Consider the following 14985-nt stretch of genomic DNA (forward strand, 5'->3'; position numbering starts at 1 on the left):
TGAGTAGCCTGTTTATTATCATCTGAACTACTATTCTTTATAATTCATTACCGTATCCGTTATTGCATACTTCACATTTCTTAAAACAATCTCCCAGTAATTTATCTCGAGAAAAAGCTTCAAGAAATCGCTTTAAATCAGTATCAGCTGGCAAGCATTAAAGGCAATGAGATTACTTCAAGTAACATTGTGATTATTTTCTACATACAATCAAAACGTACACCAGCCAAATTGGCAAACTAAACAACATCGTTAAAGCTGCAAAGGAAAACTTGTTACAATATCTGTACATGTGTGTATGTGTGTATTTGTAGATATACCTACATATGTGTAACAAATAGCCATAACATAAACGGATGAGAGCTTCATTGTTATTGCGTAGTCCTTGTTATCAGATGTTTCACCTACTTTGCATATTCGTATTGTTGTTACTCTTGCCTTGGTAAGTTCGGATATTTATAAACATATGTATTGGGTGATTTTTTAGCTTTATGAGAACTATCGATATCGATAACTATGGTTTGATAGCTCAGAAGGACAAACTATGTTGATATTTCTGTTCAGTAAGGTTCTGCAAGTTATCATGCATAGTTTAACGCAAGAGCAACACTTCCAAATTGTGGAAATTTACTTTGAAAAAAAAATCTGTTTGCGAAGTTCATAGAGAGAAATGCTTGAGAAGACGCCGAAATCTCGATTCGTCGGCTTTCTCAACTTATTGGTCTTTGTCCTTCGACTATATGGGATATTTTACGTAAGGATCTTGGCTGACGTGCGTATAAAATACAGCTCGTGCAAGAATTGAAGCTAAAAGAGCAGCGCTAGCGTCGCACTTTTGCTGATTGGGCTCATTTAGATTTTTTACTCAGATTTATTGAAAAAAGCAGTTAAAAATTCGACTGGTCGAATGGGCTATGTAACTCATAGCCGCCGCGGACATATGCCGGATATCATATTTCAGAAATAAACGCAATGGAATTATTAACCAGATTAGCGGTCAAATCTGCTTGTAAGATTAAAGCAGCAGGCATGGGGTAAAACGGCCATACTATCAAAGTAATACTGTCTGTGAAACACTTGCAAGATGCATCGAAAACAGGCTATCTGGTTCCCAAGATAGATCTGAACAAAGGCTATAAAATACGAATACCTGACAGGAAGGATTGGCAGACCAAAGTCATATCAGATGACTGCTCACCAAATTTATACTGACGACTCAAAGATTTATGGATAATGGCACTAGATCGGGAGTGTACTCGGAACAATTATCCTTCCGTTCCAAGCTGAGATCTACGCTATAGTAGCAACAACGATAAGACTGATGCACTTACCTCCAGCAAGCTGTACAAGTTTTGGTGATAGTCAAGCAGCGAGCAAGGCACTGGCCTCAGCGCGCATCAATTCAAGCTGTGCTAAAGAATGTCAGAGGTCGCTCTCGCTTATCCAACAACACAATTCCACAGATTGTTGGGTGGTCGGCTACTCTGGAGTGGAAGGAAATGAAAGAAGGGCGAGTGTGCAAGGAAATGCTGTGAGCTTGACCTTCAGCGAGTCGCAGAGTACTTAAGCATTCCTCTAAACGAACTATACACTGCGATTGACTTGAGCGTAATCGCGAAAACCAAAAGAATTCGGTCTCTGACTACTAACTGTAGGGTCTCCAAAGCACTATGGCCAAAACTGAATCTTAAAAGGACAAAATATCTACTTGGATTCAGCAGGTGTTATAACGGGTCACTGCACTATTGGCCCATTAGCCAGTAGAATGGGTGTACCTCAGAGAAGCTGCGGAGATAAAGAAGAAATTGAGTCGGCACAACACCTCCTCTGTGAATGTCCTGTACTTTAAAGAAGCCGTCCCAAATATTTTGGCGATTATTTCTTTGAAGGCCTGGGAAATTCGCAAAATGTTACACTGAAGGTATTAGTTACCTTCGGAACCGACCGTATAAGATTTATCCATAAAATGCTTAGCGACAGAACTGTCGCGGCAGAGTGGGGCGGTATCACCATCCACCGGCAGGTGAGTAGAGGCACTCCACAAGGTGGGGTTCTCTCACCATTCCTCTGGGTTGTTGTTTTAAATGACCTGTTGGAGGAGCTGGTGAAAGGGGGCTGCAGGGTAATTGCCTACGCGGATGACGTGGCACTGATTGTTAGAGGAAAATTTGTGGATACTCTGTACAACTTGATGCAGGGATATCTGAACGCAGTTGTTAGATGGGCAATGGATTGCGGCCTGTCGGTGAATCCTCTCAAGACGGAGCTCGTCCTATTTACGAGGAAACATAAAATACCCAGAGCTCAACTTCCCTCACTAGGGGGCGCTCCTCTGATGCTTTCTGACAAGGTGAAGTACCTAGGTATTATCCCTGACAGCAAGCTTACATGGAAGCCCAATATTGAGGAAAGAGTGAGGAAGGCAACAATCGCCTTGTATGGGTGCAAGGGCGCAATTGGCAAAAGATGGGGCCTTTCGCCTAGAGTTGTTTTTTGGCTATATAATACTATTGTAAAGCCTATCTTGTTATATGGAGTCATAATCTGGTGGAACTCGCTAGAGAAGACGACATTGGTGAAGAAGCTGGAGAGAGTTCAGAGGTCGGCACTTGTTGGAATCAGTGGGGCGATCCCTACTTCTACTCTGGCGCTCAACGCAATGTTAAATGTGGTAACCGCGGACATCGCAGGCAGAATTGCCGCTAAATCTGACTGAGGGGCTGGAGCTATCAGCTCAACCTCACTCAACCTCTGTCAACAGATCAGTGTATACCCTCGTTTAGTCCAACCGGAAAATTCTTCACTCATATTCCGTCAAGGGAAGAGTGGACGGAGGGCTACACTTGGGGGCAGGGTCTGGTGAACTTGTTCACGGATAGAAGGACAGGTTGGCGGAGGAGTCTTTTACGAAGAGCTCCCCATCAGACTCAAATTCAGGTTGCCGGACCACTGCAGTGTGTTTCAGGCAGAGGTAGGCGCAATCAAGGAGGCTGCTCAAATGCGTGCTAACAGTCAAAAAAGTAAACATTTACTTCGACAGGCAATAAGGGGCCTCGGGGTGTTGACGGTGCATTCGAAATTGGTCAAGGAATGCTTGACCTCACTTTCGACTGTGCCCGAATTCTTTGACATCAGCCTCATATGGGTTCCTGGTCACAGCGACATTGCGGGAAACTGTGAGGCGGATGAGGTGGCCAGACAAGGGACATGTGAGGTGATTTCCCCGCGAAGGGAGAGAATCGGGATCCCCCTGACTACCTGCGGTCTGCTCCTGGAAAGATGGGCATCGCGGTAAGGTCGCGAAATCCTTCTGGCCACGTGTGGACCGGAGGCGCTCGGCCGAGCTTCTGAGGCTGACAAAATATCAGCTCTCTAATCTAGTGGGTTCTCTCTGTGAGACCTGGAATCACCGCGCGTCCTTTTCGCGCTGAATGTATGGAGGATGAGGTGGAGTCATCTCAGCACCTTCTCCTTAGCTGCCCTGCTCTGGCGGGGCTAAGATCCAGGCATCTTGGCCCTTACTTCTTTACCACGCCTGCTGATATAGCTGGCGCTGACATTAAAAATCTGATGAATTTCATCAGCAGCACAAAGCGGTTGACGCAAACATAGTCATCGTTCGTAATCCGCACGCTCCTAACCATCCCAGCACCACCTCTCCCCGCCCTCTCCCTGCATCCCATCGGTCTTTCCCTTTCATAATGGTATCACAAAGGACGAATCTTTCTTCGTCCAAGTGTGTTCATTCCCTGGGCAACCATACCAACCTAACCTACCTTCTTAAAAATATCTAAGTGGTTTAAGCTACTCAGTTAGGGAATGGGAATCAAATGCAGGTATCGCAATATCTTGTCTTAGACAAGCAACCTGTCTAACCTAACCTAGCTTAACCTATCTACCAGATTAGAATAAAATAAATTCCTAACCCTTAAAAAACCACCCGATACATATAAACATGCATATGTATAAGCAATCACTTGCTTTTCCCACAGCTGTTATTGTTATTATTGCTGCCTTTTTGTTGTTGGTAAAGTCGGTGTAATGCTTTTCTTGCCTTCTACTTCAATTTGCATCAAAACTGGTAACACTTTATCAAAAATGTTACGTATACGCCCCTACGCACGCTATGTGCAAGTATATATGTGCTTATTGGTCTTAAGTAGGCATGGAGGCGCATACCTACATGCGTCGATATATTTCTGTTTGTTATGTTTATATGTTTATGTTTATACATATGTATAAATATATACATATATACTTAAGACGTAGCTGGCCACACTTCCTCACTTTTATAAGAAGTTAACTTACCACTGATATGCAAGAAATATTGCTGATGTTGATGATACAAAACTAAATATAGCACGAAAAGAGTCAATGCAAAAAAGGAAGAACGAAAAGAAGTCCGGAACTGCTAGAATTTACATCAAAAAGGGCGTTGAAATGAAGCCAGTGTCGGGATATTGAAAAATATTATTTTATTTCAAAATATTTCCAAACCTTCGAGATTTATTTCGACCATTTCTGTCTAATAATAATTAAAAATTAATTAACCTATCATATAATAGTTACACACTTATTAATTAGTTAAGTAAAATTGGCTCATGAACACCGATATTATGTAGACTGAAATGGTTCGTTGATGTTGACTTTAAGTCCTAGTTGCGATTCACTGTATCGCGAGTTTCAGTAGATTGCTCCCCTTGTCCGCAATGTCCTCAATGGGGATGAGAACGTAGAACCAAAAACCAAGCTAATTCACATTCTGTAGAATGCCTGGGCTGTTAAGCAGGAGATGCCTCAGCTGTCTTTTGATTTACCTCCCTTACAAGCTGTATATATTTCACGTTGTACTAATTTTAGTTAAACCGGCTGTGCTCGCCGATGCACCCATTTCTTTCTAATGCTGTTTGCTCAGGAACGCATAAGTTGTGACTCGCTTGTAAATGCAAAATCCATCTCTGTGTCTCAATTCCGTAAACAAAAATCGAATTGGTCCTCGTAGGCATTACTGCCTGTAGCTAAACTTAAAAGTTATTTTGAGATGGAGAAAATAATTATTTTACGGAAATATTTCTAGAAGAAAAACCCCGATCAAACCAGCTACTAGGCTTTGCACAATTACTATTTATTTTATTTTCTTCTAAGGCTTAAAATATCACAGTGTGACAAACTTGCACCTGTCCTTAGTTCCGCTATGAATTTGAACATAGGTACTTCAAGTGTCAGTTTTGAAAGACCTCTAGCAGCATTTTCTGCAAACGGCTAGCAGGAAAATCTTGTAGCTGTAGCCTCTCTGCGGTGTGGGCAGATCTAACTAATCATTAGCGTCTAGCATGCGTATGCACTACGCGGGCGATGAGGGCTGGCCTACAGATGCGATGGAGGTGATGCTTGAGCTCGCACCATTTCATATAGTTATTCAACATTCTGCCAAGTGTACCGTACTGAATATTACCAGGGTAAGTTTCCGGAGAGGAAAGCGATGTCATCTAAAAACATGGAATTGCTAAGGCTGCAACTTCTCATCAAATTCGAAAAGAAGTTTAGAATTGAAGGTAATTAAAACTGAAGTAGACCTGCATTTGAGAGGAAACTCGAGGAGTGTACTCTGCACTGGCACACAGATGGCTTGAAGGTCTCAGAAGGCATAGGTGCTGAAATTTACGGCCCCAGAACCAAGCGCTCTGTACCGATGGGTAGTTTTCTAAGCATCTTCAGAGCCGAGATGTATAATTACGCCGTGTGCAGAGATAAACTTAGACAGAAATTTTCGGAATGAACGAACTGCTACTCTGAGCAACAGTCAGGTAGCACTCAAGGCCCTATTGTCCTGTGAGGTCAAGCTCTCATTGTTCTTTGAATGTATGGAGAAACTGTATCTACTAAAAACGCACAATCGCATCCGGTTTATTTGGATTCTAGGCCACAGGCTATCATTAGGAACGAAATAGCAAACACATTGCTAAGAGAGGTTGGAGCCTCGCTTTTAATAGGACCCGAGCTCTTACTTGCTGTAGGACACCATCAAAAAGAAGTTTAGGAGTGAAGATCCAGGGCCAATGCTGGCACCAAAATATGGGGCTGCGCCAGGCGAAATCCTTACTGAGAGGGTACAACCAAAAGTGGTTTAAAAAACCCATAACCTTTGCCAAGCATAAACTGCGATTGTTCACGTGCATTCTCATAGACCACTGCAGACTGCGTAGTCGTAGGCACATGATCGAGATTTGCTTTACTGACTCCTGTACATTTCTGCGACCATTCTCACGAAACTCCAATGCACCTTCTCCTGAAATGTAGCGCTAAGAAGGTTGAGACATCTTGACAAATTTCAAGCGGAAGATAGGCACATACGCTCAATGCAATCCAGCTCTATCCTGAGTTTGGTAATGGAACTGGGTCTGGATGACATACTGTGATGAGTAGAGGTCATAAAAGACCATGCGGTCGAAGTGCAAATGTAAGAATCTGATCTAATTTAACAACATAACTAAGCCATTTAAATTCATCCACCAATTGAATAGTTGGTGTAATAAGCTTTCATCTGGATAATAATCAAATTTGACCTGTGGTGTCCCAATGACATGACTTGAACCTGGGAGTGATAGCAATGAATCATATTGATTCTGCTTAGAGTCTATTCAAATCAATTTCATGTACAGAGATTATCTACATCAGTACCATATAGTCAAGAGCTACAGTGCTCTGTTACGCTTTATACTGAATCTGAAGCAACTACGAAGAATGACAGGACCTTTCCCAGGGCGTTGCACCGGTGAATTAGACGATTTAGTCCTTGAAGAATGAGTAACGCCAACACCATCAAAGGAGTAAACATAAATTCTACGAGGTGTCTTCAAAAAGTATCGCGAGTTTTGAATTTTCGGCGATATGTTAGTACACATGTCTCTCACTCATGCCGATGAGTTCGGCCATTTTGAATGTTCAGTTAATTGTTGACAGCTGATTTGTTTGCACGTGTTTCGGCTCGTCTTCGATTTTTATCTATTCAAAAAGATTAATCAAAGAACCTGTATCAAATTTTGTGTGAAAAACGAAATTAAGTGTGCGGATGCATTCCGAATGTCTGTGTCATACGGAGAAGCTACTTTGGACCAAAGCAACGTTTTTCGGTGGTACAAAATGTTCTCAGAAGGCCGACGAAAGGCGTGCCAGACGCCCGAGCACTTCAACAACAGACAAAAAAATTGATAAAGTGAAGAAAATGGTATTGGCCAGTCGTCGAATCACTGTTAGAGAAGTTGCTGAGGACCTAGACAATTGGCTCGTGCCATTCGATTTTTTCAATGATTGGGGCATGAGACGGGTTGCCGCAAAATTTGTATCAAAACTGCTCAATTTCGACCAAAAGCAGCATTGCATGAACATTGCTAATGAGATGTTGGACTCTGTCCACGACGACCCAAATTTTCTCCAGAGGGTCATAACTAGTGACGAATCGTGGGTTTATAGTTATGACGTGGAAACCAAAGCTTAATCAGCACGAACCAAGACCGAAAAAAGTGCGCCAAGTTCGGTCAAATGTAAAAGTTTTGCTTACCGTTTTCTTCGATTGCAGGGGCGTTGTGCATCATGAGTTCTTGCCACAGGGTAAAACTGTCAATAAGGAATATTATCTGCAAGTTATGCGCGATTTGCGCTAAGCAATCCGCCAGAAACGCCAGGACGACGCTACGTAACGATTGACGAGATAAAGACAGCATCGAAAGAGGAGCTGAACAAGATAAAAAAAATGATTTTTTGAAGTGCTTCGAAGATTGGAAAAAACGTTGGGGATTACTTTGAAGGAGCAAAATAGATATTAATGAATAAATAAATAATTTTTGAAAAAACACAAAATTCGCGATACTTCTTAAATACACCTCGTATTTCTATGATCCATTCGCCATTTAACCTGTGTCGATCTAAAATAGTTTGGAGAAACCAGGAAAAATTATTCTGTATATTTTCTGGCCAGCTCATCCAGGGTGTAGTTTTTAAAGCCTAAATTTTGGACAGTTTCAAACATATCAAAGAGTAATTATCATTTCTAATAGAGTTTATGAGTATGAGTTATGAGTATTTATTTATTCTTTGTTATATGTCGATATAAAATTTAGATTCTCCATAGAATCGAAATACGATTCAGTGTGGGTAGTTTTCTTAAGTTTCATGAAATTCAATTTCATGTATATTCGTATTAATCTTTCTACAGAAGATTACACTTAAACGCAAGTCAACTGTCTGAATTCCTATTTACCTATTCGTTCACAAAACTTTTTCTTCTGCTTTGTACTGCATCTTGAAATATACCAGACGATTGCTGGCCCATATTTTTATTAAAATTGTGAAATTTTGCTATTTAAACGTACATTTGCAGAAAGTTTCACAACGCCTATTAACTTTTACAATATTAAAGTTTTATACTAAAAATTATAAAAATAACTTTATAATTCATTTGCTGTACTACCTATACCATCACAGATATGAGCCATATAAAGCGTTAATTGCCGAGCTTTTGCTTCCAACATTTAACTATCGCGGAAAACTGCCTGCATTTTTTTCTCGCAAATACAAAAAGGAAAATTCTCAATACAACCATGTACGCATACATAAATGCATAAATGTGTATGTAGGTGCACGTATAGATACATATGTATATTACGGTGGGCCACTAAAAGTTGAAGTACTGAAAATTTATTACCACATCCCCAGATATGTTCCATATTGTAAAATAAGATATACGCATTTTTTATGTTAAATTGAAATGGTGTCGCAATGCCGATGAATATTGGCATTGGGGTAAAATCGTGATTTTGGAAAATTCATTATAAAATCACTAATAATGAATTACAGAGATTTACTAAGTTTGTGCGCTGAGCATGGTTTTGGGATTCAAAATTGCCCATAACTACGTGGTTTTGTGAAAAGGGGAGGTTTATAAATAACTCCATTTTATTCCAAACAGTTTTTTGGTATTTAAACTTTGAATTTAAGTTGAAGTCTTTAGCATATCGGGGTTTAAAAAAATATTGGATGTAATTTCGCTGAAAACTTCTCTGTCTCTTGCCACATTCCTTAACTCTCTGATATTGCCGATTCCCGCCCTGTGCCTAATATTTCGCAGCCATGATATCTGCTTCTTCTCATTCTCACGTTTTCCTCCGATTTTCACTTCTAGGATAGGATCGTAGAAGAAGTTCGTTTCGTAGAATATACCCTTGATAAGTTGTCTTTCTTCGTTTCACCGTCATAAGAAGCTGCCTACATCGGTTCAATTGGCGAAGAACTTCCCTGTTGGAAGCTTTTGTGCATCCACGTTATAAAGGCTATCCCGTTCATATCTGCTATTTTAAGGATCCATACCTTCTTTGCATGAAATAGTACTGACCATACATAGCATCTGATAAAGCGAGTTTTTAATTACATGTTAATTTTATGGCTGCCCCTTTATTACAGTTGTGAAATGATAACCTTCCCATTTATATTATTGTTTTAATTTCCTCCAGCATCTAAGGTATCTTAATTTGGAAGCTCTTTCTTCAGTTTCACATTGGATTGATAAAATTAAATTATTATGAGTATATTTTTGCATTTTTCCTTGTTCACTCCTCTCGGGAGCGTAAGACCTCGACAAGACTCTTGTCTTGCGTTGGTTTCGTTAATCTATTTGATTCCTGAGAGGGTAGGTGATTAGCCTGCTGCTACCAGTCCCAAATAAAGGGAATGCCCGCCTGTCGTCACATTTTTCTGCCAGAAGGATCGCACAGATGGTTGATGACTTCGCTAAATTTGGTGTATCTGCGCTATTACCGCGGTAGCCCACTTCCTCTTGCAGACTGCACTGGCACAATGTAAATAATGCGCTGACTATTGTGCGAGAGTAAGGATGGCAAGGATTTTGTTTTGGGTTTGAGGAATGATGTTTTTTTTGAAAACAATATGGTAACACTGGAAAATGAAATGAATACCAAAGTGAACATTTACAGTGTGTTTATATAAAGTGTACTATATTCTCTACGAATAAGGAAATACACGCTTAGTGGATCACCCTAATATGTATGCGTATGCAGGGTGATTTGAGGGGGATGCAGTATTTTTATAGCAATTTTTTGGATCAGTTTGTATAACGCGTAAAAGTGCTTCAAACACATATTCGAATTCAGAATATTTTTTCCACATGAAAGGATATATGCAGCACCCCAGTGAAACAAATTTTGAATTCGGAAACACGATGAACTGGAACAATGCATATTACCAAACTGAATGAGCTAGAAAACGACATACAGGTGCGGTTTGAAATTTTAGTGTAAGATTACTGAATCTTTTGAGTGTCTGGAGCTATGCGAAAATTGTAGTCTTAGCGAATAAGTCCATTATAAATGATAATGTGCGCCTCCTGTATTGCCAGGGGAGACGTGGTGGGCACTTAGCAGATATTGTGTCTCACAGATAAATGCCATAGACCAAAAACAATGGAAAAAAATTATTACGACAAATTTTGCTATGTTTCATTTACATAAATAAATAATCTGTGGTTTTCTGGAACCACCCTGTATATGATCTGATACGCACAAAGCAGCGAACAAAATTAAAAAATATAAAGGTCAAAGCTTTGCTGAAAAATGAAATTGCAATTTTTTACGTACTTACGCAAAAAAGGCACAGAGGCTTGCGCATAGAGTTGAAGCAAGGCATAGAATATTACGATATAAATATAAGCCATGTAGTAAGGATTGGATCGGTCTCATAAATGCACTGGCTGCATACTACCTCTTCCGCGACTAATTTTTTCGAAGATACCCACGAATTAGCAGAGGAAACGAACAGCGATGACCGCGAACAGCAGCAGTTGTAACGAATGAATAATAAGAAGATAATAGCACTGACTATTTAAAGGAAATAAAATAGTTTGCTTAATTTGAAATCATCAATGCGTGATAGGTAAAATATTTCAATGAAAGGAGTTTAACATGTTATAAAAATCAAAAGGAATCGCCGAGCTCGTAACTTAAGTTCTAAGTTAAAATCTGCTAAAGGAATAACGAGCTCAAACCTTGACAGCTATCGAAACGAAAAACCTGCTAAAAACGAAACTCGAACTTAAAAGGTCTTATAGTACCAGCAATTACTGGTAGTTAGAAGCAGTTGCTAATCTAGTAGCTCCCTAGCGGCTAGACTAGTAGCTCCCTAAAAGGATTAGTGCCACTCTGGAGTTATTTCAATTTTCAGCAGAGTGACGACTGTGGTAGCCGAATGGTTGATGTGTGATCACCTTTCGGTAATGCATGTCTCTGGACATGGAATGTGAAATAACAGAAAAAGTTTTTTTTATAATCCTCTCCTTTATTTGCTTTAGAGCTACGCTACACTTGTCGACGCTAGAAAGTTAACCATTTCGGAAGAGCTCAGAGCTTCACGCTATTATAGCGCTGCATATATTGAAAATTGGTTCAAATGCTTGAGTCATAGCCAGTTAAGCCGAGGCGGTCATATTATATTTCATATATAATGGCATGAATGTATCTTCAAAATAAAGCCAGCATCAATATGACAGCACACAACGTTTCTATTTTATTTAAATTTACTTTCATATTGGTCTTAACTGGTCACCTTATGTATATTACTGCAGCCGAAAGAAATTAAAACATTTATGCTCACTAGGATCTTAAGTAATGTTGCAGCAAGAATAGAGCAAAAAGTATAGAAATTTCTTCGCAAATAGTAAATGGCAATTTGATAAAATAAGCAACCCCGCTTAGAGGGACGCGTATTTTGTCAAATAACATCCTTAATTCTGTATTGCGCTGATTTCGAGCCTTAACCATCCGAACCACATCTGCCACAGATGAAATTATTTATCCGAGCCCCATTTTTGTTATGACAAACGTTGGTCCAGTACATGACATTTGATATGACAGTTTTTTCACATTCAGCAGAAGATAGTTATTTACATAAATATGGAAGAATGATAGAAACCAGATTTCGCCCATCAGAAAGGGCAGGCCGCCTCACTAGTCTAATTGTGCAGTGTTTCCAGCCCTTTGCTCTTCGTAATAAATTTAGTACTTTTTTATTCACAAAATGCGAAAAGTTTTGAGTTTGGTGCTTATTTCTTTTTCTAATTTGAAGCTACCAAAATTTTAAGTAAAAAAAAATTATAATTCAAAAAAGCCTAAAAAAGGCCACTTTGACAAGATTTTAGTGCTAATGAAAATTTGTCGATTTTTATAAAATTTGTTTTGAAAGTTCAAAACTGATTTGTTGCTTCTTTTTATAAATTTGAAACCTCCTTTGAATTTACTGAGTACGAATTAGAGCCATCGAAGTGTAGTAAAAAACACAATGAAAAAATATCAGATAATAGTAAAAAAACTATAACGACCTGTTTGAAAAAGGATTACCTTATCTTTTAATATAACCTCAAGTACAGCAAAATACTATTTTTCGGCCCTTTTTTAAAAGGATGGATTTTTAAAGCACTGTTTTTCCATACAGTCTATTGCACATAACCAAAACACACATTTATTTAAAAAAAGCACACAGAGATCGAGACAGGAATTTTGTCTCACATACAAAGTTCTTTAAGTATCTACTTTCATAAAAATTTGGTATTTTCTTTTCTTTAAAAGGGTAATTTAGTGATTTTTTATATCCAAAACTAGGCAACACTGCAGTTGCGAGAGAGAGACTCGAAATATTTTTTGAAAAAAAAAAGTTAAATTTAAATCATTTGTATCACGCGTTATATGGAGTCCAACAGGTGAGTTACACGACTACACTCCTTTTTCTACAACGCGGAACCCATCCATCGTGATATAGAGGGATTAGGTTATATAGATGTGAATTTAGTAAATTATGTGCTTGTAATGGAGCTATGTAATCTTCAATTCCTAAAACATTTGGCTTGTGCAATTGAATTCTAAACACTTGTGGCATTCGCGCAAGTATCGAATATTGCTGATAAGGCAGCAATTCTCAGTGATATACATATGTATGTACCTGCCTTGCCTGTGATGATAACGGAAATATTTATCAAAAATATTCAAAGCTGCATGCACACTCGAAGGAACTGCACATAGTCGTCAAAAGGAGAAGTCAAAATAACAGCTTTTTATTTTGTTTAAAATTGAAGCAACGCACATCCACAAAGTGAAGCAAAACTGCAAATGATAACTTACCAACGAAATGTATAAATGAAAGGACGAAGCCAATGAAGAAGCTGCTTGCTCCGTGCTTGGTTACAAATTTATGGGTGATGCATTTAATATTCAACACAGCAAATGTTCCCTTCTCTCGCACGTATGTATGTATGTCATGCCCTGCCATTGCATACTTGATTAACTGAGTATGTGTATGTATAATATTTGCTTGAACTGTATCTGTGTATGATTACTTATTGTGCCATTCACAGCTACAGCTCCCATTCATATGATTCCATTCTAGCTATTCTTCTCCCATTCCGCTAATAATTATATTCTGTCCCCAATTATTGGCCAGTCGAAAACCTTTTTCATTGAAAAGGAATTTTGAAATTCATAGCAAAAGACGAGTAGTTGGAAAATATTATAAATTATGCACTTCTCCAATACCAAACGCAGTTGCACATGGACGCTTCTGCAATTACGTGTCAAAATTTCAAGCCAATCACAGCAAAGCTGAGCGAGTTATATCAATTTTACTGAATGTCAAAGTTTCAGGCCAAGCAGAGCAAAATTGAGGGAGTTACAGCATTTTTTCATAAGATATGTGGCAGTTTTGGTGTTTGGCAACCGATTTTCATGATTTTTGCATATTTAGAAAGGTTGACGCTTCTAAATAGTTCCGAAGATCTTCCGCAGAATCTTTCCATCAAGAACTCGATTTGTCGGCTTATCGGGTGTTGTCAGCGTCTAAGGCTCTGCGTCATATAATAGGATGGGCATGATGAGAGGCTGATAAGGTGTTGGTATAGATAGCTTGAGTTAGATAATTTACTACTGCTTCCAGTTTTGACTGTAATTCCGTGACATTCTCGCACTAAATCAACAGCGCTAGGAAATAATGTAACTCTCGTGCTGCTATTTTATGCCGTGGTATGCAGCGAATAGCCTTAAAACACCAGAATTGTTTCTAGAAAATAATAAAAATTAGCTTTTCAAAAAACAAAAAAATAACTATCTCATTAGGGCCCCATAGGGTAGGGTTAAGGAAGTAGTATACGCCGATGACTTGGTCCTGATGGTATTGGATATCCCTCACTCGTGGCTGAGGTTTTGGGAAGGTCAGTGGCTATATTCAGTCGCTGGGCTGCCACTTGCGGCCTCCGATTCAACTCTGACAAAACGGGCCTGGTGCTATTTATCAGAAAATAGAAACCTCCACCCTTTCGACTTACCACATTAATCAACCACATTCTCCCGCTCTCATCATACATTTTGAAAATCGAGTAAGGAAGGCCAGTAAAGCCTTCTACTCCTGCAAATCTTTGTTCGGTAAAAAATGGGGACTCAAGCCATAGGTCGTGCTGTGGATGTGCAACGCAGTGGTTTTGGACTTTTTCGTTATTGCGATGGAAATGCAAAGTGCAATCAGGTTAAAGGAGATTGGCCTCTGGAGGTAATCTCTCAAGGGACATGTAGCGTTATCGGGCAGTTAACAGCGTATTTCTCCGAACTTCGAACAGATCCCTCTATCCGCCAACTAGAGTTTGAGAGTCGTTTTTGGACAATTTTCCCAAATAGGCAGGATTGGATCGAGGGAAAAATCTGCACCGAAGCCTGCACCTCTGCCTTCATGAACGTTTCGAAGATGGAATAGGGAGTCGGAACAGGGGTTTTCTCTAAATCAGCCAATTTATCTATCTCCTTTAAACTGCCGAGAACTGCTAGTGTTTTTCAAGCAGAAGTCTTTGCGATCCTGCAGGCATGCAAAATGCTTAGGGAAAGCTTAGGAAATTGCTGATGAGCTTGCCAGGAAGGGCACTAAATAGGCCTTAAAGTTCTC

This window comes from Anastrepha obliqua, chromosome 3, assembly GCF_027943255.1.
Source record: "Anastrepha obliqua isolate idAnaObli1 chromosome 3, idAnaObli1_1.0, whole genome shotgun sequence".
Classification (NCBI taxonomy): domain Eukaryota; kingdom Metazoa; phylum Arthropoda; class Insecta; order Diptera; family Tephritidae; genus Anastrepha; species Anastrepha obliqua.